The sequence below is a fragment of the Seriola aureovittata genome, chromosome 10, assembly GCF_021018895.1.
Source record: "Seriola aureovittata isolate HTS-2021-v1 ecotype China chromosome 10, ASM2101889v1, whole genome shotgun sequence".
In the NCBI taxonomy this organism is placed as follows: domain Eukaryota; kingdom Metazoa; phylum Chordata; class Actinopteri; order Carangiformes; family Carangidae; genus Seriola; species Seriola aureovittata.
The window spans coordinates 17,848,821-17,871,408 of NC_079373.1; the positions used below are offsets into that span (position 1 = coordinate 17,848,821).

The 22,588-nt window shown below is 41.3% G+C and overlaps 1 protein-coding gene across 2 annotated transcripts in view; it reads left to right on the forward strand.

Annotated features, from left to right (window-relative positions):
* The window catches only part of LOC130176158 (zinc finger protein 469), a 183,783-nt gene that overhangs the window by 14,533 nt on the left and 146,662 nt on the right, over positions 1 to 22,588 (forward strand). For both annotated transcript variants that reach the window (XR_008828840.1, XM_056387093.1), the window contains exon 2: positions 845 to 910. The gene's annotated coding sequence lies outside the window, so the exon portion shown is untranslated. The remainder of the gene's footprint in view (positions 1 to 844; positions 911 to 22,588) is intronic.

Here is a 22,588-nt window from a genome sequence, read left to right on the forward strand (position 1 = left end):
GGAGGCTAGGAGGAGAGCTTACTTTTTATGTTTCTCAACCATAAGCTGATTCAAAGGACCTTGCATGCTCCCACAAGTAACTGTGTCTATCCTTTCCTCGCAAGTCTCCAAAATCTCAAAATCCTGCTGTCTTTTATTTAGTAGAGCTGACTTTTACCAAATATTTTGCTGTTTTGTAGTGAGCTGAAAAATGCTGTCATATGTGGAATCATATTGCTTTTTATTGCTTTACTGGATATGTTATTGTCTTGAAGTAAATCTGTGAATAAATAAAAACAGTGCTTTGAACCCTTTTTAAGAACATGTCCCTCCCTCAGTTGATAGCGCAGGCACAGATTCAGAGAAAACAGTGAGAGTCCTCACTTCAAGCCACTGTGTTTTCATTGGCTCCCTCGCACTTTGAGGCGCTCTTGACTTTGATTGACCCGGCGTGGTTGCTATTGCTTTATGCACCATCCCAGAACATTTCTATATTTTGTTTTTATATTGATCCTGACATGGAAATCATACTTTTATCACTTTTTTGTGACCTAACAGTGGTACCAGTGTTTGACATGCTGTTTCTTACTGCTGCAATATAAGGACCCGGCTACTCTCTTGTCGTTTTCAGATTTCTCATTGAGTGGGAAGGGATACTGGGATTATGTCATTGTTTATTTGTTATATCCTGGGTGCCATCCATATGTGTGATTGTCTTTCATCAAGATGTATGTGTGTACCCTTGTTTCTTTGCCTAGCTATCAAACTCATTGAGTGCTTTAGTGAGCCAGCGATGTGAAATTCTTTCACTGATGTATCTCAGTGTGTAACAAACGACTGTTTTGTCTGCACTTGTCTCTGATAGGAGACCGTAACCAAGCAGCCAAGATCAGCTGGTGAAAGAGGTACTACTCATACAGAAACTCAAACAGTAAGTGCAAAATTATTTAAGCATGTATTAATAAGCGATTATGTTTTTGCTCTTGTATTGCATGTACACCGACTGTATGTATCCCTAGCGCTGTATGTGCAATGTTAGTGCACTTACGTGCTTCTATTCTTCCGAATAGCAAATATTCACGGCCTGTGTGCATGAAAGGTGGCTCTGAACAGTCTACCACACTCCTTCATGGAGGATGGCGGCCTGGACTCATGGCAGTTATAATGAATTCAAATGGTAAACTAAGGTCATGGAAGTAATCATGTCAAAAGACATTAAAATGTCCATAGGCACTTATCAAAGTCCACAGATCCCAGTGATCCACTTCTTCACTGTTGATCCAGATGTTAGAAACAATCTTTGCTTCATCCTAAATTACCTAATATTCTGCTTTCTGCAAAGCCTCAGATTTATAGGGACGTAAAAGTCTAACAGGGAAGTAGTGTTTGGAACATAATGAAGATATGAATCAAGAGTGAAGGGGGATTATGCTGCATGAGTTTTGATACTTTTGCTGGACATGACACAAAAACTGTGGGCCTACATTATTGGGATTGTAGCCGGGTTCAGGTCCTTTACATGGTTAGTTTCAAGTTAAATTAAATGGATGGAATGTATCACTGTACTGAGACACTAGATTTTACCATTCATGGCCAAGTAACTGAGATACTTTCAAAGCACTATGGCTTTGAATCTTGCTTTTCATACTCTTGAATTCTCATTAGTTTATTTTGAGGAATGCACTCTTACTACACTGTAAGTCTACTGCTTGTCGCAGTGTTGCAGTGCACAGTCGCAGTGCATCCATGTTGATTTCTGTGAAGGTCTTGCTGGATGTTATCAGCAGGCAGCTGCACACACTGTCAGCACAGCCCCTCAGCTCTCTTCAGTGCTCTGACAATAGAAACTGGAAAGCTGAGGAGCCACTGGAAGAGAACATATCTGGTCATGTAAAGTATATTTAGCATTGGTGGTCTGTGATACTAGTTCCAGCCACTAGGGGGCAGTGGTATAGTAGTGGTGATGTGCTCAAATTGTTTGTTTAAATAGACTGATTATGATTGACTATTATATTATTATATGTTTTTAGCTGTTAATCATGTTTTAAAAACACAGATAACATGTTGATGTTGTATATTCTGTCTATTCTCTGTCTGGGAAGTATTTGGAAAGAACCACTGGTATACCCTCATCGGTAACAGATCCTGTGTTTGGCAGAAGCTTTTATCCAAACCTTTGAATCCGATTTTATGATTAGCCCTCAGAGCTGCTGGTATGCTAATTAATCTGAATCCCTAAATGGCTAACAGGTAGAATGTGGCCCTCTTCTCCTGTGAAAAACAGATAGTCTGCAGATTGCAGGTAAGTACATAATTGTTGAGATTAACATAGAGGAAATCTGAAGAAAATGAACACCAGGCTCCAGATCTTGGGATCTGCCTCCTTCAGGCTTCAAGGTCTCTCTTACACAGATCACGGTATTAACAACAGTACCCAGCTGAATGTAAAGCATGCTACTGATCTACTGATACAGCCCCCAAGTGGTTTGGAGAACTCTATTATGCTAACTAACCTGAAATAAATTAACTGTCCATAAAAATGAACGCTATGCACGAAAGGATTCACAGTTCATATTTGAATAATAGATAACAAGTGTATAGCAATGAACAACAAAGCCACCATGGAAACACTGCAACTATTACAACCTTTGTGCAGTGTGGTATATTTGCTTCTGTGTGTTGAGGTTATGTCAAAGCCATACAAAATAATAATCATGTTAATGACAGCACTGCCAGACAGGAGGCAGAGCTCTGAATGCTGTGGTGTGGTCTTTGAAAGGACCACTGTATTTTAGAGGCAAGTTTCACCTCTCCTTCTCAATGGATCATTACCCCAATGTGTGCAGTGATTTATGAGCTGCGTTACAAATGCTGGGAGCAGTTCCTGTCCAGGGGCTGACATCCACTCACTGATTGCCACTATTTGTCTATGTGCATGTCCGTTTGTGTGTGTTATATGTGTGCATGGGCATGGCAAAATCGAAGTGGGACTGCTGTAGAGGTTTGTTAAAGCCAATATGAGCATGTCTCTTTCAGTCTGTCTGAGGGTGGGCGAGTGTTTTCCTGTCTGTATGTGTGATACATGTGGCCTCTCAGGTCTAGAGTTTCATTCGTGGTAACTGCATACACTAATATTTCACTCAGCTGGATGCTGATGGATTGTATTTTCAATGAGGCAATGTGAACTCTAAATCCAAATGGCATTGAGTGCGTCACTGAAATGACACTGCAGACATGCTTCCAGGCCTCTAATGGACCTAATGTTGGACCTGATCTAAAGTCTTAAAGGATAAAGTAGCCTAAAGATAAAGTAAGGCTGAGTAAAGACCTGCTAAAAGCAGCACCTTGGTGTTTTCTCAGATTTGTCATGCTAATGTGCAAAGCTTTGTGTCTTTTGTTTGGAGATTAGCTCTGTCCTGCTTATCTTGGGCGAGGTTGAACATGTTGTTGTTTCGACAGGTCTGTGAGGTACTCTAGCCACGATGAATCTCTGCCAGCATCAGCTCACATCATCCACTGACATATGACTGTGGAAACTATTAGGCTGTAACTGATGGATATCTCCCTCTATGTGCATGTGTATTCATGTGTTTATAGACATACTAGTGTATATAGTGTTTATTGTATGTAGCGTTTTTGGCAGCATGAGTCATCACTTGATAAGTCCACATGTGTAGATGTTTTTACTATAAACAGTTTGCATTGGTTATGTTGGAAAAATGTGTGGGTGCACTGCATGCCCTTCTAGGTCAGTGCAAATAGTGACGTGTGTGCTCTCCTAAGAAAGGAAATGGCAGGTGTTTGGAGAGCAATATCAAAGTGTTTTAGTTATATTTGCGTGTGCCTGCTGTCTCTTGTCTCTCTCTCTCTCTCTTCATACGTGTGTGTATGTGTTTGTGTATGTGGACCACCCAAAGCCTTTGAGGTCATAACAATAACAGGTCCACTTCCTTCCAGCGATATGGCAATGGTTCCAGTTGAGGGGCTGCAGACGGGACAGACGCTATCAGTCCATATCACAGCAACAGCAGCCCCTCTGTTTAGTGGACTTGTCACAGCTGTGTAGAAAGTTATTCCCCCACCCAGTACCATTATCGAAATTTGCAATATCCCAAATATACTGTAACAGCCCTAAATTTAGTGTTAGAAATCCAAGGGATTTTTTGTTTCAAAGCAGCAATTTGAAAAATCCCACACACTGTCTAACTTGCAATAAATAATTTATTTGCATTTGACATTTTTATTTTTTATATTTTATTTTATTTGCAAATATAACAACAATACACAGATATGATAAACCGACGCAAAATACAGACAATCAAAAACACTGAAATAAAAACAACTACAAAAATGTGGGAGTCAAGGGAACCTGTAGTGGACAGTCATCCTTACATCTGGACAGCCTCATACAAAATCACACCGAGCTGTAACTCCACATCCTTTTTCCAGGCCAGTTCCATCCGTCCTGACCTTTGAGCTTTAGTGGCTCCCAGGTATCCAGAGAAGGGCTCCCAGATTCAGTAGAATATAAAAAAGGGTTTATCCTTTAAGGCTGTGGTGAAAGATTTAAAAGGGATGATACTTGTTACAGTATGTAACTACTGATTTAAAGTGGAGCTTTATCACTCGGGTACATTTCTGAGCAGAGTTTGACAGAATGTGCAAAAGGTCTGTGTTACAAAATTCAACAGGTAACTCATCATTTAGCCCCAGCTGGCAAGTCCTTGCACCAAGATGTGAAGGGTATTTAAAAAATTTATTAAGCTGTTGAACAGTCGTAGTCTAATACTGCCAGACATGAGGGCAGCTCCACAAACAATGAAAAAGTGAACCAACAGCAGATTGACATTTAGTACAAAGGTCTGGATTCATTCAGTGTCTGGCTTCAGGAGCAACATAAAGCCTGTGTAAAATCTTAAATTGCCTCTCCCAGGCTGAATTAGATGCTAGGACACTAGAGGCTGGCTGCACAAGACATTCCAGGCCTCTGGTTCTATTAAAGTGCCCAGATCAGATCCCATTTGCCTTTAACTTTGACTGAGTCGTTTGACTTGAGGCTGCAAAAGATCTTATAAAGCCATTTGGTAATGAATTTAAACTGAATATTATCTACCAACAGAGACTCTTTAGGGGAGATACCAAGCAGGCTGATGAACCTTTTTAACTTAGACCAAGTACCTGAAGAAATTTAAGGAAAATTATCATTGGTGACACCAAATTTGCTTTTTACATGCTGAAATGTGAGGACTGAGCCTCCCTGAACCATGTCTCTGACTACTTGACTACTGCGGCTCCAATCAGGGAGTCCAGTCCGAAGGCCAGGCCAGGATTTCCCTTAGGAGGAGTTAATAGAGAAAAACGATTACTGCATCCCTCTAGTTTGTTATCTTGTTGCCATATATACAACATCCTTTATCCTTTATCCTTTAAAACCACATTGTCTTTAATCTGCATTGGAAATTTTTAATGAGACATATATAATAGGTTCCCCATGAGGGTTCTATCTAAAGAAGCTGATTCACACCTGAGCCAGGTAGACTTGAGGTCACCTATGAACCATTCCAAAAGAAATTTGAACTGTGCAGCCAGATGTTTAAATGAGAAACACGGTGCTGCTAAGCCACCATGATTATAGCAGACAGACAAAGAAAGCTATATCTTTGCGTAGGTATTTTTTTGTGTGATGTTCTTGAGCACCAGCATAGCTCAACATGTTAATCGTCTTCCAGCAGATGTGCGAGTTTGATGTTGCAATTAATCTTTTTTGTCTAAAATCTCTTTATTAAGAAAAAAAAAAATCTCTTTCTGTTTAAGGATGTTTCTCTACTTTGTTGCCTCTTAACTTCTGTGTAAACAAATTCCTCTGGTTAGACAGCATTTTCATTTTTGTGATTCTTTATTTTGTGATTCTTTCTCCTCCTGGTGAGCGAAAATACTCTGTGGTAATTAATATGATAATAAGTGTGGTGGCAAAATTTTTTCCAGGCATCACTGCGAGCCATGTTGAATTGAGGTCTGAGTGAGGTTTCAGCTGGAAACACTGAGGAGAGGCCTAGTACAGTATGTCTCTGTCAGTGCTTGGCCAGTTAAAGAGGGGAAATAATATTTGTTTTTTGGAGGGGAGAGCGTTTTGCCCACAGCCAGAACTATTCTTATTTGCCCAGATAACTGAGTGAAAATGTATCTCTGTTCACCGTGGAGACGTATTTGCTCTGTGTGGGGCGGCATAGCTTTCAGTTCACCTTCAGCTCCAAGACAATTCTGCTTTTCTCCTGAAGTTGGAAAAAACAACACAATGAACTAACACACATTGTATGGGAACCCAAGAAAATGTACTGTAGCTTCAGCTTGATGATTTATCGCACCGCACAGTTTAGCCTCAGGAATCAAGTGCGCTAATGTGTTTGATCAAAAGGGAATTCCATTGCAGAGCTACTTATGCTCTGAAACATTGTTTGCAGATTACTCTTCAAATTGGTTTCTCAACACCTCAACCGTTATAGGCTGCTTATGTGCTAGGGGCTGATTTATGATGTTAAATGACAGAGGAGCACTCATCTGTGGTTTAACTGGGTGCAATATACTACTCAGATGCCCATGGCTGCCAGTCCCCCTGTCTGTCTAGACGGGGTAAACACCAGGCTTTATAGACCCGCCAACTGACAGTCACTGATGATTGGGTTTGTGGGATCTGTGAGGCCGGGTCAGTTAAAATGATTGACAGCTAGTGGCATTCTTTGTGTGTGTTTGGTGGGGGGTTGCGGTGTCGGATCTGGAGCAGTGGCTTCATCGCTTTATGGCTGATGTAAAGCGCCTTCAGTGAGGAGAATGTGAGGGCTCCACCTGCACACGCTGTTATGAAATGATCAACACAAATACTGCTCGTAAATGTCAGGTGAATGGGGATACAGTGATATAAAAGGCATATCTCTTGGGTTATGAAAAGAACCTTTCCCACAGCCAACAATAACATCCATAACACAGCTGATCAATCATACTGGTTTGAAGGCAGATAACAAAGGCCCTGGGACCTTCCCAGGAAAGAGAGCATCGGTTTTGATTTGCTGTAAGATCCCCAGATCCCATGTCTCCCTCGCTGTGCTTGGTGTGGCTGCTCTACGAATTTAGTGCAAACTGGGGTGGGGATGGGGTGGGGGGGTGGGGGTGTGTGTGTGTGTGTGGGGGGGGTGATGGTGATTATTCTTGTTGCTATTTATGCTGCTTCTGGAGGTGCTGTGAGATCTGACGGCAGCTGGTTCCCCTGGGGCGTTATGGAAACCCCTTCACAGCACTGGCACTGGATAACAGGTATCCATACTGTGGTTGTTACACAGGTACAGAGACATAAACACTGACATACGCTGAAATACTCGCACAAAGGTTTTTTTTTCCATCCCCAGTACTTTCTCTCAACAGAAGGTATGCATTTCTTAATATTGCTGCATGCAGAAAAATTAGAAATTAATTTAAGTCACAGTATGAGATTACATAGGCATCAGCTTTCTAAGAACTACAGTATGAGTTGCTCTGTCTCTGTGATGAATGCTACCACTCGCATATCTATCTTGAGAGAGAGAGTTTTAATAGCCGATGACTGGAATCTGCCTGCCGCTGATTGAAGCAAGATGCTGAAACACAAGACTGTTCTTTGCAATATGGTGTTAGAATGAAATCTGTCTTGCATTATCTGTATACACCACTCCATCTCAAACTGTTCCCTGCATCAGCTGTTAAAATAAAATAAAAGTAACATGAGTATGCAGCAACTTCTTTTTACTTACTCATTTGTGCGTGGAAGTGCAATATTAGCTGTTTTTAGGTCTAAATTGCAATGCTCCATTTTAGCATGTTGACGTTAAACAGCTCTCATCTGTTTTTAAAGAATGAATTAGCAAATTAAACACATCCTGGCAGTGGGAGAACGAGCCAGGAGAAGGCTTTGGTTAATAGCCAAGACTGTGCCATAGTGAGTCACGAGTAAGCAATACCTCTGAGATCAGTATCACAGTTTAACCACAGCGCCAAAGGCGTTACATAACTCTTTTGCACCTAAATACAATGTTAGGATGTATTTATCGGCATGTGTCTCTCTACAGTCATGCTTCTAAGAAGCTAAATCTTTCCCAGTCTGCGTGGAAAGATCTATCAGAGTTCAGGATCAGTTTCAGAGAAATCTCCTTTCCTGTCTGCTTTTTCCCTGGTGGAGGTTTGTGTGCCAACCTCACCTCTCAGTGAGACTGATGGGAAGAGGAAGTGAGAGGTGAATGAGGAAAACAGTTTGTGTGAAAGAGAGAGGAGGCAAACTTAAGTTAGCACATTGAAGTGACAGAGATATTAGTGTGATTTTTCTTCAGCTGAGGGTTGGCAGGGTCATTGCACATTGCTGCTCTGCCTGCAGGAGGGCCTGTAGGGTTTGGTGTTGGCAGCCTTTACAGCTTCCTAATGTTGCTTGGCATAAACAGTCAAACCACAGGTTTGTCTCAGGTTAATGGAGATTACCCTGACAGTTGTATTCACAAGAACAGTGAGGGCTGAATTAGGGATTGGAGTATTCACATTCCTGCACATTCACATCTATGCTAAACCAACTGAACCCCTACATCTTTACCAGTTAATGGGTATTTAACATAAAGAGGCCTTTGGTTTTAAATTCTCTTTTTCTTGTTTTTCCTTTCTTTTTTTAAACTGTCCTGCATCAGATTGAAAATTCCCTCTGTTCATTGGTGTACTGCACAAGACTGAGCAATATGTCTCTTGTCCACAAGGGGGTAGACATTCAGCATGCATATAGTGTTTTTTTCACTGTCAAAGCCTTGGATCAGTTTCAGCAAGTGACTTGGGACACAATGAATCCTATCTGACTGTATTTTCGCTGACTGTGTCCTAATGCTCTGTTTTTGGTTTCACTGCATGATCACTGACAGAAAACTCCTTAAAAGCCAAATGCACAGTCATACCACTCAATACCCCAAACTGCACTTAAGCACAACACAGCGTGACAGAGAGGACTTGAAACTCAAGAGCACCCAGTCATTACCTGTAAGGACCTGGTTATTACTCCATCAGTGTCTCGTTATCTTTGTTGTTTCCTCAAGAGTTCTACCTGCAAACCATTAAGTAACAAACTGACATGCAATGCTTGTGATTATATATTCATAAAAAAGATCAGTAAAAAAATGACTTTAGGGATATATTTGAAAATAAATGGCCGAATGAGAAGATCACTTAACGACATCATGCAGCTTCCCTCAACCACATGCACTTATGCTGCATGACAGCAGAAAGGGATTAAATCGCTGCAATCTTGAGAAGACCAGCATTTGTGATAACTCAAATCGTATAATAATGTCTTTATTAATTCTGTTTGTACAAGCATGTACTCATTAAGTATCATGACCCTCATTAACAGAGTTCCACAACAACCTTGAACAGTGTTCAGTTTGTGTTGGTTATGCTACTATATATGCACAAGCAGAACTGTAATTGGGAAAACATGGTAAATAGTTTGGTAAATAAACATCTTTAGTAGATGAAGGAGTCTTAGCAGCGGTGGATATTTTATGTCATTTTGTAGTAAAATTTATGGCTGGCTGTGTTTCCAGCATCTTGAGGCTTCTAATCAATTGGTGTTTAATACCGTTCTCAGTGGGAGTCATGGTAACACGTACACACATGCATACACACAAACACAGCCAGACAGATTTAATGGACTCTACGTAAACGCTAGTTCAAGGCCTGACAATGAATGTTAAACAAACATTATTATCTTGTCCACATCATCTCACTGTATTCACATTAGTATGATGTTACATTTTAGTGGTTACACGTGCCATGATATGTCATATATCATGAGTTTTGTATGACCTGCCGTAGGTCAAGTCAATGTCATGTCAAATATCTGTGTGTGTGTGTCATATGGGTGCAGGGGACACCTGATTTCTGGATGTGTCTGTGGATTTATGATGGCCCTGCACTTCATCCTTACTCAGCCTGATACTCGCACTCCCCCAGCACACTCAGATGTACTGCGCGGCTTCTCTCTCTTTCTCTCTCCCAATGCTTATTTCTCTACCAAGATCCCATCACACCACTGCAGTCATATATCTGTATTGTGTATAATCCCAAAACATTTTGGTCCTATTGTTTCTGGAACCATAGTTCTTCTATTGTCCCTCTACTGTCAGTACATTGTCACACTTTCCAACTTTGACTCTCAAGGGGAAATTTGTTGGCTTGTATTGGCCAGATTCAAGCTTGTGTTGGCAGGATTGTATTGGCAATATACTGGACTATGAGTTCAAACTAGGGACATTTCCCGCAGTGCGTTAAGGTGGCCTGTTTAATCTCTTAAAATCAGTGGCTATGGATATGGACAGACAAAGCCTAGATTTAGTTGCGCTGAGTCAAGACGAATAAGAAAATGCTTCTGTTCTCTCAGAAGGCCCTGCACCAACCCAGTCAGAAATGAATATTTCCTATGTATTTATTGCCCTATCTATCATCCAGTGTCACTCTTAGAAGGGGCCCCTATTGTTTTTGAGGTGACCTGCTTCGACCTTCCCCTTATGACATCATTTCATAAAGTTTCAAATGATTCACCCGAGGCATGCGCTCACGTTAAAAACACACTGTGGAATTTCTGCTACCAGGCCACCTCATTTGCTGATATCATACCCATGAAGTAAATGCCATTATAATTGACGAAAGATGCATAGCAGTGTATCATACTTGTCTGAGACTGCATTTTCACTGTAAAGACACTTTGGTATGTTTTCAATAAGCCTAATCCGTCTTCATTTGTGTTTGAACTTGCTGAACTCCATTTTCAGATTCAAGCCCTTCTGATTCACACATCAGAAAACCTGGACAAGTGCCATTCCTAATTCACTCAGCTTTTCCATTCATGGTCCCCATTTTAAGATGCTTTTATAACATGATCTAAGTTAGGTATAAAAACAATCCTTTTTCACGTTGACATCTGGGCTTTGATGGGCTGCTTAATACCTGTCAGAAATGTGGAGCAGTGGAGTGCATGTTTTCAGACATGGGGGTGTGGGTGTGGCGCACTCACCTGTTTATGACTATCTTTTGTTTGCCTGTCAGTGCTGGAACAACACAGATGACTTGGCATGTATATTAGCACAGACAAGCATGTGTACATTTTCTCCTCTTCACTGACGGCTGGGGTTCGACGCTCAGCGCATCTCTGACCCAGACTGTTTGCTAAAGCGTTCGGATTTGCAGCTGCCATGAAGGTCACCAGTGAACACTGGGTGTTGCTTGACCTTGACCAGGGTGTGTTAAACCACTCAGAATTGCTGTGAGAGCAAAAGGGAAGGGAAAATTTGAGGGAGTGGGGCAGAAATTAAAAGCAGACAAAAAAAGAGGGACAGTGCATGGGATAGAAAACATAAATCAAGAATATGGAGAGTGACCTGCTGATTGAGGTCAGAATGAAAGAGAATTACCTTTTTGTGTTTATTGGTCGTCCTGGGACAAAATATTTGACATATTTGAAAATGGACTACAGTGGGTAGATCCTCTACTACGTTTGTTTTGGAGTGTTAAAGGGACAATACCTTCTCTATTCTCCAACAGATGGAATTTGGAGTCAGGTTGGTTGCTCAGGAAGATCCGATCATTCCATTGTTATCTGGGAATACGATGGTGATATAGTTGTCCTTGAAGACAGAAGGGGACTGAGTGCACCTGGACAGGAGTCCACAGCAGTACAGTAGTCCAGTGGCTTGCACTGTTTTTAACAAATATTCCTGGAGCAATAAGACAGCAAGTTATGTAAGAGGTAGAGGTAGCCTCAAGGGGTCTATATCTGCTAGTGCAAAAATATTCATGCCATAATGTTGAGGGTGGGTGCAGTGTTTTTGTCATCTGTCATATATTGGAATAACGATCGCTGAAGTAAAAACTGAGAGCAGATTTATGCCAGATGATTTTTTTTTTTTTACATGAAGCAGAGTAAGGAAATGGAAAGAAAAGAAAAAAGACCAATATGGATAACAGGGGATTGAACAAGGACTTTAATGTATGAGCGGGACTACTGTGGACTGAGGGACTGTTTGCTCATGTAACTGTTGAACATTAAGAGTGGTTCTCCATTTACCCATCATTCATGTGAGGACCTGGGCAACCATTCACATCTTTTAAGCAGTCTAGTCTAGTGACTTTGGGGTAAATGTCTCAGCACAGTGGTGTTAAGTAATGAAAGGGACTCATGGAAAGTGTCATTTAACTCAGCACTGCTTGCTTCCTCTCTCCAGCTGGCTTAAAAGCTCATGCATATAAATATCCATGTATGCAATTAAATTGTGAAATACTGGGTCAATGTCAGTTATTGGTCTTGTTCTTTCCTTCAGTCTCGGGGCACGACTCTAGCTAGGACTGTCTGTCACTCTGACTTTATGACTGGTGAGGGAGGCAGCTGGTGAAAACAGGGTGTTTTGGAAGCAACGGAGGAGAGGAGCGATGAGGGAGACCAGCTACGCTGTCACAGATGTGGGTTTGGCTGGGCACTGAATTGCAGTCTGACATTGTGACATCATCTATTCAGGAAAATGAAGTGACAACAACAAAGTGTCTTTTGTTATGATGGGTCCCTTCAGATTAATAAACCATCTGTAAAGTTGCCCCCACCAAGCCCACAATCTATCAACATATGCCAGTTCTTACTCTTGGATGGTCTTAAAACAATGACAGCTCTTAAATAGTACTCTTCTGACATGGATGCAAGTCTGGATGTGCAGACAGTGCTGCCACATATGAGGATCCCAATGGGGTTAAACTGGTCAAACAAGGTCATGGCTGTCATCGAAAAACTCCAGTTAACATTTTCTGTAAACCCCATCTTGTCACAAATTAATAACACACTCATTAACTATGAGTTCAGAGCAGTTGTGTGGCAGTTGTATTTACCGTGCACATGTATGCATTCAGCAGACATACAAATACAGGCAGTGTCTGTCACCACATGAATGCAATAAACACTATTTGTCTGTCTTTAATTCCAGTGTATGATACACATCCAAACTGGGGCTCCATTTATTATGAGCTCTGTGCTGGAATTGTTCACAGGCCCAAGTTTAAGGCCTGAGATTTAACGCTTGCCCTCAGAAATGAAAGTGTCCAAACTGTAAGTGAAAGTGAAGGAAAGAACCAAACTGCACTGCAGTGAAGCACCCTGCTGACAAGCCTCGGTATATGTTTGGAGGCAGTTGCGTGCACTGACCTGGCTCAGGCCAGTGTAATCTGGATTACTGTCAGCATGGTCTTTGTTGTTGTGGTTGGTGAAAATCAGGCTCCTCAGCAACTTCAAGTGCGGTGAAATCATACTGAGCAGAGAGGTGTCCTCGGGGCCCATTCATTGAGGAAGCAGCAGAGTGCAATCAGTTGTATTTGATAGCGCACACATGCATGTGCATATTTGTAGGTGTTTACCTTACATGTTTCTCCCTATTGACAGTGTGTGGAACATGACCAATACGCTCAGGTTTCAAGGCTGAGATAGTTTGATTTCAAAATATACTTTGTGTGTATCCTTGGCTAACTGTCTTTCTCTCTATGTGTATGTTCTTGCACATCTGCTGCTCTGTGCTGACAATTGAACTAAGCATGAATTTATCAATGTGTGTTATATCTCTGGTATCAATAGTTGGTAACAACTACAGTAACAGCCTGTGGCAAAATAATTGAGTGGAAATTGAGGGCTTGTAGTATTAATGTCAGGGTGTGTTTTTATTTGATTTGGATGTTTTTCAAATCCATCATATCTGCCACAACTGGAGCACTTGTATCTTTTACACAACTGCTGTATCCATTCCAGCTTTCAGCTTGTAATCACAGGTAGTTTGTTGACACAGAGTTTGTGCGTTCTATTGCAAAGATACTGTATCTACAGTACAGTATGCGCTGTTTTCTGTTGGACTAATAACCTGTGTCAGTATTGATTTAGAATAACTTTCATTGTATTTTAATACTTGTATGCTGACAATAATATTGCATTAAATTGGTGAAGGCAGCTTCTATAAAGCAAATGTATATTTTCGGAGGTGGATGTTTTTATTATGCATGTATTTCAAGTTGCGATGGCTTAATTATCTGTTGTGTGCTATGCTGTTCTTCCATATCTGTGTCTGTGACGTGTTGGCTTATGTGTATATGCGTTTGTATGTATGTATGTATGTATGTATGTGTGTGTGTGTGTGTGTGTGTGTGTGTGTGTGTGTGTGAGCGAGAGAGTGATGATGATGGGCTTTAGGTGACATATCTAAACAGACTTGACATTAGGGCCTCTGCAATCATCAGAGGTGCATCTCTTAGACACGCTGAAGTGTCAGTCTTTGAAGATTATGACATGCAATGCAATAACATGGATCTTTTTCCATGTTGTTATTACAGTTTTGTTTAGAGTATTGGGGCTCTGCACATGGAAGCTATTACCCTGAGGGCTAAGGAGTGCTTTTCCATAGAGAGAAAGGCAGCTATAGACTATCTATACTTGTTTTCCCCTGGAGCACCCTGTCTTCTCCAATGGAGGAGAGGAAGGCCTGGTTTCCTTTTGAGGCTAACCATAAAGAGTGTGAAACCTGGCCCACAAGAAGTTATGTGTACTCTTAAAAGAAAATGCCACTTTAAGGTCTATGAAAAGAAAGTTGCAGTATAGGGTTATATTATGTATTTTATGTATCATTCAAAGCTTCGTCCTTTGCATTATTAATGGAACTAAGGTAGGCTGCCATTCCTCCACCAAGACAACTTCAACCCTCAGAGGAATGAAGTCCAGTGCTTTCTGTCACTTTCTGTGCACATCATCTTTCCATCCCTAGCTGGACTCCACACTCAAATTCATATCCAGCTTTGCCATGATGGAACATCAACCATCTCTTGACTCTCAATGTAGAACCATCTGTGTTCTTCCTTGCCCATCCAGAGATGATCCATCCAGCTCTGCCCGGCTGCTGGAATCAGTGATCCAGACTCTGCGAGCCTGTAAAGAAGAGGAGAGTCATAGGAAGCCCATCTGGACTCCATCAGGACTAGGTAAACAGAGCCAGATCCTACATGGAGCAGTGGAGCCAGGACTTGGCTCCCACCCACCATCACAAAAGAGTCAGGCAATGGCTCAAAATACAAAATGATACACACATTGTCATTAACTCAAACCGTGTGCAAAAATGCAAATCTGCTCAAAGCTCAATGTGCATACTCTCACCCTTGTGCCATTTTGGTTTAGTCCTCCAGTAGAGCAGTGGAGAGCGGAGGAATTGTAAATCTTCTCGAAGGCCGGGTCACATGTTTTCCTTTCGTATTTTTTGTGATCCATTAAAACTGTTTTAATAATGTCTACTGCTTTACTGGCCTATATCTTTGTTAACTTCCTCCTTCCTGCACCTACCACACACTAGCAGGTGCTATCCCCACTGTGCCTCAAGTCAAAAAAAGTTTCTGTTTCAAGTATTCATCAAAAAGAGAGAGAATTAGACCCACAGTGGGGTTGAAGGGGAGAGGGAAAGGTGTTATTGTACTTGAAGTATATTTTGATAAATGTAGTATTTTTATCTGGCAATTACTTCCAAAAGTAAAAAAAATAGACAACATAAAATCACAGGAAATTTTCGCCCCTTGCCAACTAAGTGAAAAAACACATAAGAACAACTTTGCTGTGCTCTTGCATGACCTCTAAATACCCTGTGTGTATGTATGAAGATTGTCTCCACAGATAATTTAATGCTGCTGTCTTTCTCTATTGAGTGACTCCACCTGGATCTCTGTGTAGCTTACATTAAACTCTGAAGTTATGTAAAAATGACGCTGAAGGAGAGAGTTAAACAGCAAGTTTCAACACGTGTTCTGATCATACCTCTCTTACTCTTCAAGACTGCCATCACAAAAATAACAGCCTTGTTCCTACAGCACCCCATCCCCCATTGGCCGGTCAGCACTGTGTATTTCTTCCTGCTAGAATATATCAGAGTCATCCAGCTTTACTTCATTGTTCCAGCATCAACGTTAACTGTTGTGGACCTAACCCGGCCTTGTTGTCACACACTGCAAGGCTGTTTTGTTCCACTGGCTCTCTGTGAACTCTACACTTCATTACTTCAGTGCTTTATTGAGTTGAGATGTTTTTCTCTCTTTCAAATAGAGAGATTAACTGTCCCGGCCTTGCGCTCACTGCACATTTGATCTTTTGTTCTATGTGGTGATCAGCCTTGGAAAGAGGACCAGTGGCCATAAAGAAGCTAACTGCTCTGCGTCCTGTTTCTGAAGAGATTTATTGTAATAATCAGGTTGTAAGCGGTCATGGCCAGGGCAGCTACATATGGAAATACGCGGCGGTAATAATGATAATAGGCCTGCTTTATAAACACTGACATTCAGCATAGTCTCCATTTAAAAAAAAAAAAAAAAAAAAAAAAAAAAAAAAGAAAAGAAGGAAACCCAGTGGTCCGTGTTGTAGACATCATCAACACGCCACAGTTGGAGATGTAGGATGGTTTGGATTGTAGAGTAGAAGTTCTCATCTGGAGTAACAGTCTTTTTGTGAGCTGTTCCGCTGGGAGCCTGCTTCCTGACACTGGAAACAGTTTGGGGTTAGCAGAATACTGCAGCGTAGCTGTCCTCTGCTTGTTCCCCTGCTGCACAGGGTCTGTGAACCCCAAGTCAGAGTGCTTCAACCTTCACAGTAATATGTAACTGGAAATTTACATCTCTGAATACAACTATACTGGAGGGAAAAGCTTGGTCCATTCCTCATGATCTCTCCAGTTTCTTCTGGTCTTTGTGTATTCAAAACTACTTGTCATGGCGTTCAAAACCCTGAATATCATTGAGGAATCTTTTTTTTTTTTACATCCAGAGCCAGTGTTTTTAAATTTCTCACCTTCTTCTTTACCTGTGCATGGCAGTTATAGCATGATTGAAGTAAGAGAAATAAACGACATTTATGGTTTGGGTAAAGCATCTAAAACACCTAATGAAAAGGTGAATGTTTTTTGCGGTTTTGGGACAAGGTGCAAACCCCGGTCTCCCGCATGCAGGAAAGTCAGACCTGCTTCCATACCCTCACTTTCTGCCTCAGCACGTACAGGGCACACTTCCCTGCTCTGCTATTCTGTCTTTACCCACAGCAGGAAAGATGGACTCTAACTTAAAGAAGAACTATGTTCCAGACTCGCTTCATCTCCCAATCGAATGCAGGTTTTTGCATTAAGACAGGAATTTGGAAAAAAAGTGCTGACAATCTAGATTATGAGTATATGAAAGGTGAAAAGTGTGGAAGAGACAAGGACACAGAGGGAGTCAGTGTAAGAGAGCTGTTGTCTGGCTGTGGATGTGTGCATATATCCATAGGTCTGTATTTAATTTCTCTGTACTGTGGGGATTCCATTACCTTTTATCAGGGAGAGCATTACGTCGCTCATGAATTCCATGTGTCCGTCTGTCCTGTGTACATAGGAAACATTTATTAGATCTTGCCTGCTGAAAATGAAGACTGCACCACATGTAGTTCTGTCATTGTTTGAAATTGACCAAAACGGAGTCTGCCGGCGTTACTGTTCACAAGCATGTAAAAGTCTATTCTACAGCGCTTTAGACCCTGTCACTTTTTTCACATTTTGTTATGTTGCAGCCTTTAAAAAATAGTTTAAAGTCATTTTTTTCCCTCATCAGTCTACACTCAAAACCACATAATGACAAAGTGAAAACAGAATGTTATAAATTTGTGCAAATTCTGAAATTGAAATATTGTATTGACAAAAGTATTCAGACCCTTTGCTATGACTCTTGGATATTTAGCTCAGGTGCCACCCATTCCTCTTGGTCATCTTTGAGATGTTTCTACACCTTGATTGGAGTCCACCTGTGGGAAATTCAATAGATTCTCACATCTGTCAATGCATATCAGAGCAAAAACCAAGCCATGAGTTGGAAGGAACTGCCTGCAGAGCCAGCCAGATACAGGATTGTGTAGAGACACAGATCGAGGCCATAAAAAATGCCGCTGCATTGAAGGCTCCCCAGAGTAGCCTCCACATTTCTTTAATGGAAGAAGTTTGGAACAACCAGGACTCTTACAAGAGCTGGCTGCCGGGTTAAACTGTGCAAAAACTGGAGGAGAAAGGACTCTAGGTAAGAGAGGTGACCAAGAACCCAATGGTCACTCTGTCTGAGCTCCAGAGATCCTGTGTGGAGGTGGGAGAAACTTCCAGAAGGTCAACCATCAGTGCAGCACTCTACTGATCTGGGCATCATGGCAAAGTTGCTTCAAATAAGTACTGAGTAAAGGATCTGAATACTTATGTCAATGTGATGTTTTTCATTTTTAATAAATTCCTAAACTTCTGCTTTGTCATTATGAGGTATTGAGTGTAGACTGATGAGGGGAAAATACATTTAAATGATTTTAGCATGAGGCTACAACATAACAACATGTGAAAAAAGTTAAGGGGTCTGAAGACTTTCTGAATGCACCATTTACCTGATGCAAACTATACACACACCGCTGGATATTTTCAGTTCGGAGAGGTTGATTATTGTTTTTTATTAGGAGCAGATGCATTGGCTGGAATTGTTTGGTCCAGCCTCAAGGCAATTTCAAATATATCTGCCTGATTTTGGACATAAAGCAGTATGTTTCACATGCACCTTCAGTTAACCCTTCCTCAAAATGGATCATTTTATGTCGCTTTAGTTTGTCTAAAGTGAAATAAAATGATCAGGGAAGCAGGGAAAACAGAAGTAGTAGAAAATAAATCTTTCCCTGAGGCCTCTTAACCAATACAGACAGTTTGACATGTATAAAGAAATATGGATCAAACGTCAATAATTAACTTGGGGACATGAACTGTAAAGCCCTTGGAAATAAGAGAGATTTAAATTTCAACAGAAAGGGAGTATAACTTTGTTGTTGATTTATATTTAGCCCATTTTAAATAATTGCTTGCTTAATTCTAGCAGCAGGTATACCTTTTTTGTATATGTCAAAAGTGATAAGTGTTGGAAACCCACCCCATAATTTGAGCACGTAAGTCATTTTAAGTGTACCATAAGCCTCAGTCCCTCACCACATTCCTGTGCCACCCAGACTCCAAATTACTGTAAACTAAACCAAAGCCACACCATGGCAACGGAAGGGTGTCAATTTGGACAGGAAAGAATTTATTTGAACGTGACTAGAGTTTCTCCGGCTCAGCTCCCTGGTGGGGATGTGGAAAGGGTCTCTGGTTACTCTGTCCCTTGACGTATATGCCACATGCACCCCAAACAATAGCCGATTCATCCATGTCTCTGTCTGTCTGCAGCAGCAGCCAGGGGAGGCCACCAGGAATGAAAAACACCCAAACCCTCCCCAAATGAGAATGCATACAGTGCATTCATAGATAAAACATTTACAATCAAGCATGAGTAGAGGCCTAGTGTAGATAAATATATATACATAACACAGATATTGACCTGTATTGAATGACCTGAAAAAAAATAATTAACGTAAAGCATGTGAGTTAAAAGCAATTCTGTTAATTTTCTATTGTAGGAATATACCATACAGTTATATCTGAGTGCATCAATCTGAGCCACCAAAATTGATTTTGAGGTATACTTGGTATTATTATACTGACACTACTAAGAGGATCAAGTATCTCAAGCTTCTTTCTCAATCTCTTTACCGTTAATTGTTGATAAAATAATAGAAATAACCAAAATTAATTACATGTAGTGAGGTACACAGAGTTTGAATTAGGTGAAAAGAAAACGCTGGTATCAAATTGATAATTGGTACTGGATTGAGATACCCTGAGTTGAGGTATTAGAACTGAGAGAGAAAAAGTTGGATGGATGTATCCCTACTTACACTCATATGTGAATATTACCTACTGACTCCCTCTGAGTACCTGGTGTGACCTTAGCTGACTGATTCCTATCAGTCTCATATTTCTGTCTCAGAAATATCTGGGAGGCCATGCGATGGACCTGTGACACAAAATGTCATGCCCTTCAGACGAGGAAACCAGCTATGTTTGTTTTTTCTTCTCCACAGCCTGCTAGCATGACACACATACACTCACCGTGAAGTTGTTTTTTTACTTAGGTCGCATAGAGGAGTAATTGATTCACAGCGTCGTGCATGGACACATACTGTAGGTTGTGTAGACGGCCGGGCTGCTGGCTCAGGTCACACTCCAGAATAATAAACCTATAGTGGGGTGATGTGTATGAACCCTACTGGACAGTCCCCTCTTCTTCTCTATTTTTCCCTCCCCCAGTTTTTCCTCCCTAGCCCAGGCCAGAGAGCAGAGGTGATGATGGGCCCCAGAGTTCCCCAGTAGGCCTTTCTTACTGGTTCCACCCTGAATGGGTGTCTGTTCCCTGACATCTCCGTCTCTCATCACCACCCCATCAATCCCATGCCTCTGTGACCATCCCCGCAGAGACAGGGCTCCACTTTGTCCCAAAACCCACCCTACTTCCCCACTAGTCCCCCTGCCTCATAGACTCCACTGTACATAGGGTGTGACAGCAGAGTATGGAAGCCATGAAAGGCAAGTAAAACTTTTTTTTGGAGTATTATTTTTCTAAGTTTCTTTTTTTTTCATCTGTGAAAACAACTGCTGAGAGGCATGTGATTTTTTCTCGTGTTTGTTTTTGTAATACTCATTTTGGCCACAAGAGGCTGAAGTGCACCACTACCCTATTCTAAATTGGACTCTCTCTCTCTTGTTGACTGTCCCATCAGTTCCCCGTCGCTTGACGAAAATTGAAATTTTGAGCCAATAGTTCTTTTTACAACAAGAAAAGCAAACAGGCTAAATAAGTGACATATTCCGTTTGTCTATCGATCTCCTCCAGCACGGCACCTAACACGCAACTAATAGCGCTGTCCATGGTTCTGAAACAACAGCTATAAGCAACAGTCAATGGGAAATAAAGAATGACAGAAAAGACTATCAAATATTTCACAATATTGGTCTCAATCTGGGACAAATTAATAACTATATTAATTTAAATTGCCAAAATCAAATTGTAAAAATTCACCTGTTTTCACAGATGGAGAAAAAAAAAACCAAAAGAAAAAAAAAAAACGAACAAACTATTCATTTGCCTTTCAGGGCTTCCGTAGATGAGCCCCCTGAATGACAGAAAATTCCTAGTCTAAGCCTCCATCTGTACTCCAATGCGTCAAAACACCATTGCTAGAAGCATCAGCATCCCCCACTTTATCCAAATACTACGTGTCTGTCCAAGAGTGAGAGACCATCCCCCACTCTGTATATCCATAATGGAGCCCCTCTACCTTTGCTTTCATCCACATCAAGGTCCCCTGACCCAGTAAACGCCTGCAGGATCAAGGCCTCCTCAGGGAAAAGAGGTGGATGTTATCATAGCATTCCAGCCCATGTGAAAAGTATGCCAATTAGCATAGCTGGAGAATGTTGTTTTGCTAGCCTCTTTCACTAAGCCCCCTTCCCAATGGCAAGCGGCGCTCATGTGGCTGGCTTCTAGCTGTCACTGGAATTGCTATTCATTCTGAAAATGGACCCTTTCTGTTGCAGCTGCTCCAAAATGTATTGCACAATATGAAAGAAATATAAAATGAACAGTACGTGGCATGTGACCAATCCTGTCACTGTCAAATATGACCGGTATGCCTCAACAACAGTTCCAGTCTTCTACTTCTACTTCTGCAAAAGCTTTTCCCGGTGTACCTTGGCTCTGCGGTGTTGGTGCTCACAATGCAGTGATGTCAGTTGACTGGTGATATGCTTTGATAGTTAAGGAATCTGGCCAGCCACGCTGAACACACTTCCACTGTAACCTAAGCAGTTTGGCTATGATCCTATGGTGTGTGTGTGTGTGCACGTGCGTGTACGTGTGTGCCTGCGTGCCTGTATGCGTTTGTGTGTGCCTATTCACTTTTTACATACTGTTCATTTGTACACTCCAGACAGGTTTATTAGGTGTTTGCACTGTAGAGTAAACATGAACTCTGATGCTTGTTTGTATATTTTTCCTCTTGTCTCCTTTGGGAAAAGTAGGTAAATTAGAGAAAAAATTATTTTTCAGACAGTCCATGACGGTGTAGGTCACACATTCTGCTAAAAGTAGGACACATCTTTCCTTTTTACTGACTGGTTCACAAGACCTCTGAGAATCCAGGCAAATACTGTATGACCATACACAAAAAGCATACATTTCATTACACTGGGACGTGTGGTCAGATAATGAAGTCCTTTAAGCTGGCACTCTGGTAGTAAATGTCTGACCTACTTCCCATAACACAGACTGTAGTGTAGAAGAAGTGGATCTGGTGTCCTGATGATGTCACCCATTGGTTTGCATTGAAGCCAATTTGAAGCCCAGATGTGGCTGTAGGACTCAGGGACATGTCATAATGTAATGTTACTTCAAATAAGATGACCATAGACTAAGCTCCAGTGATTTTATTATGTCACACTTACTGGAACTTTGTATATAGTCATCATTTCAAACTGCAGAACGGATGCAAAACACTTTTTTATTTGCAGTGTTCAGTATATGCTTCTTCAAGGCCGTATTACATTTCCCTGACATTCAGTGTGAATCTTAGTTCAGATTA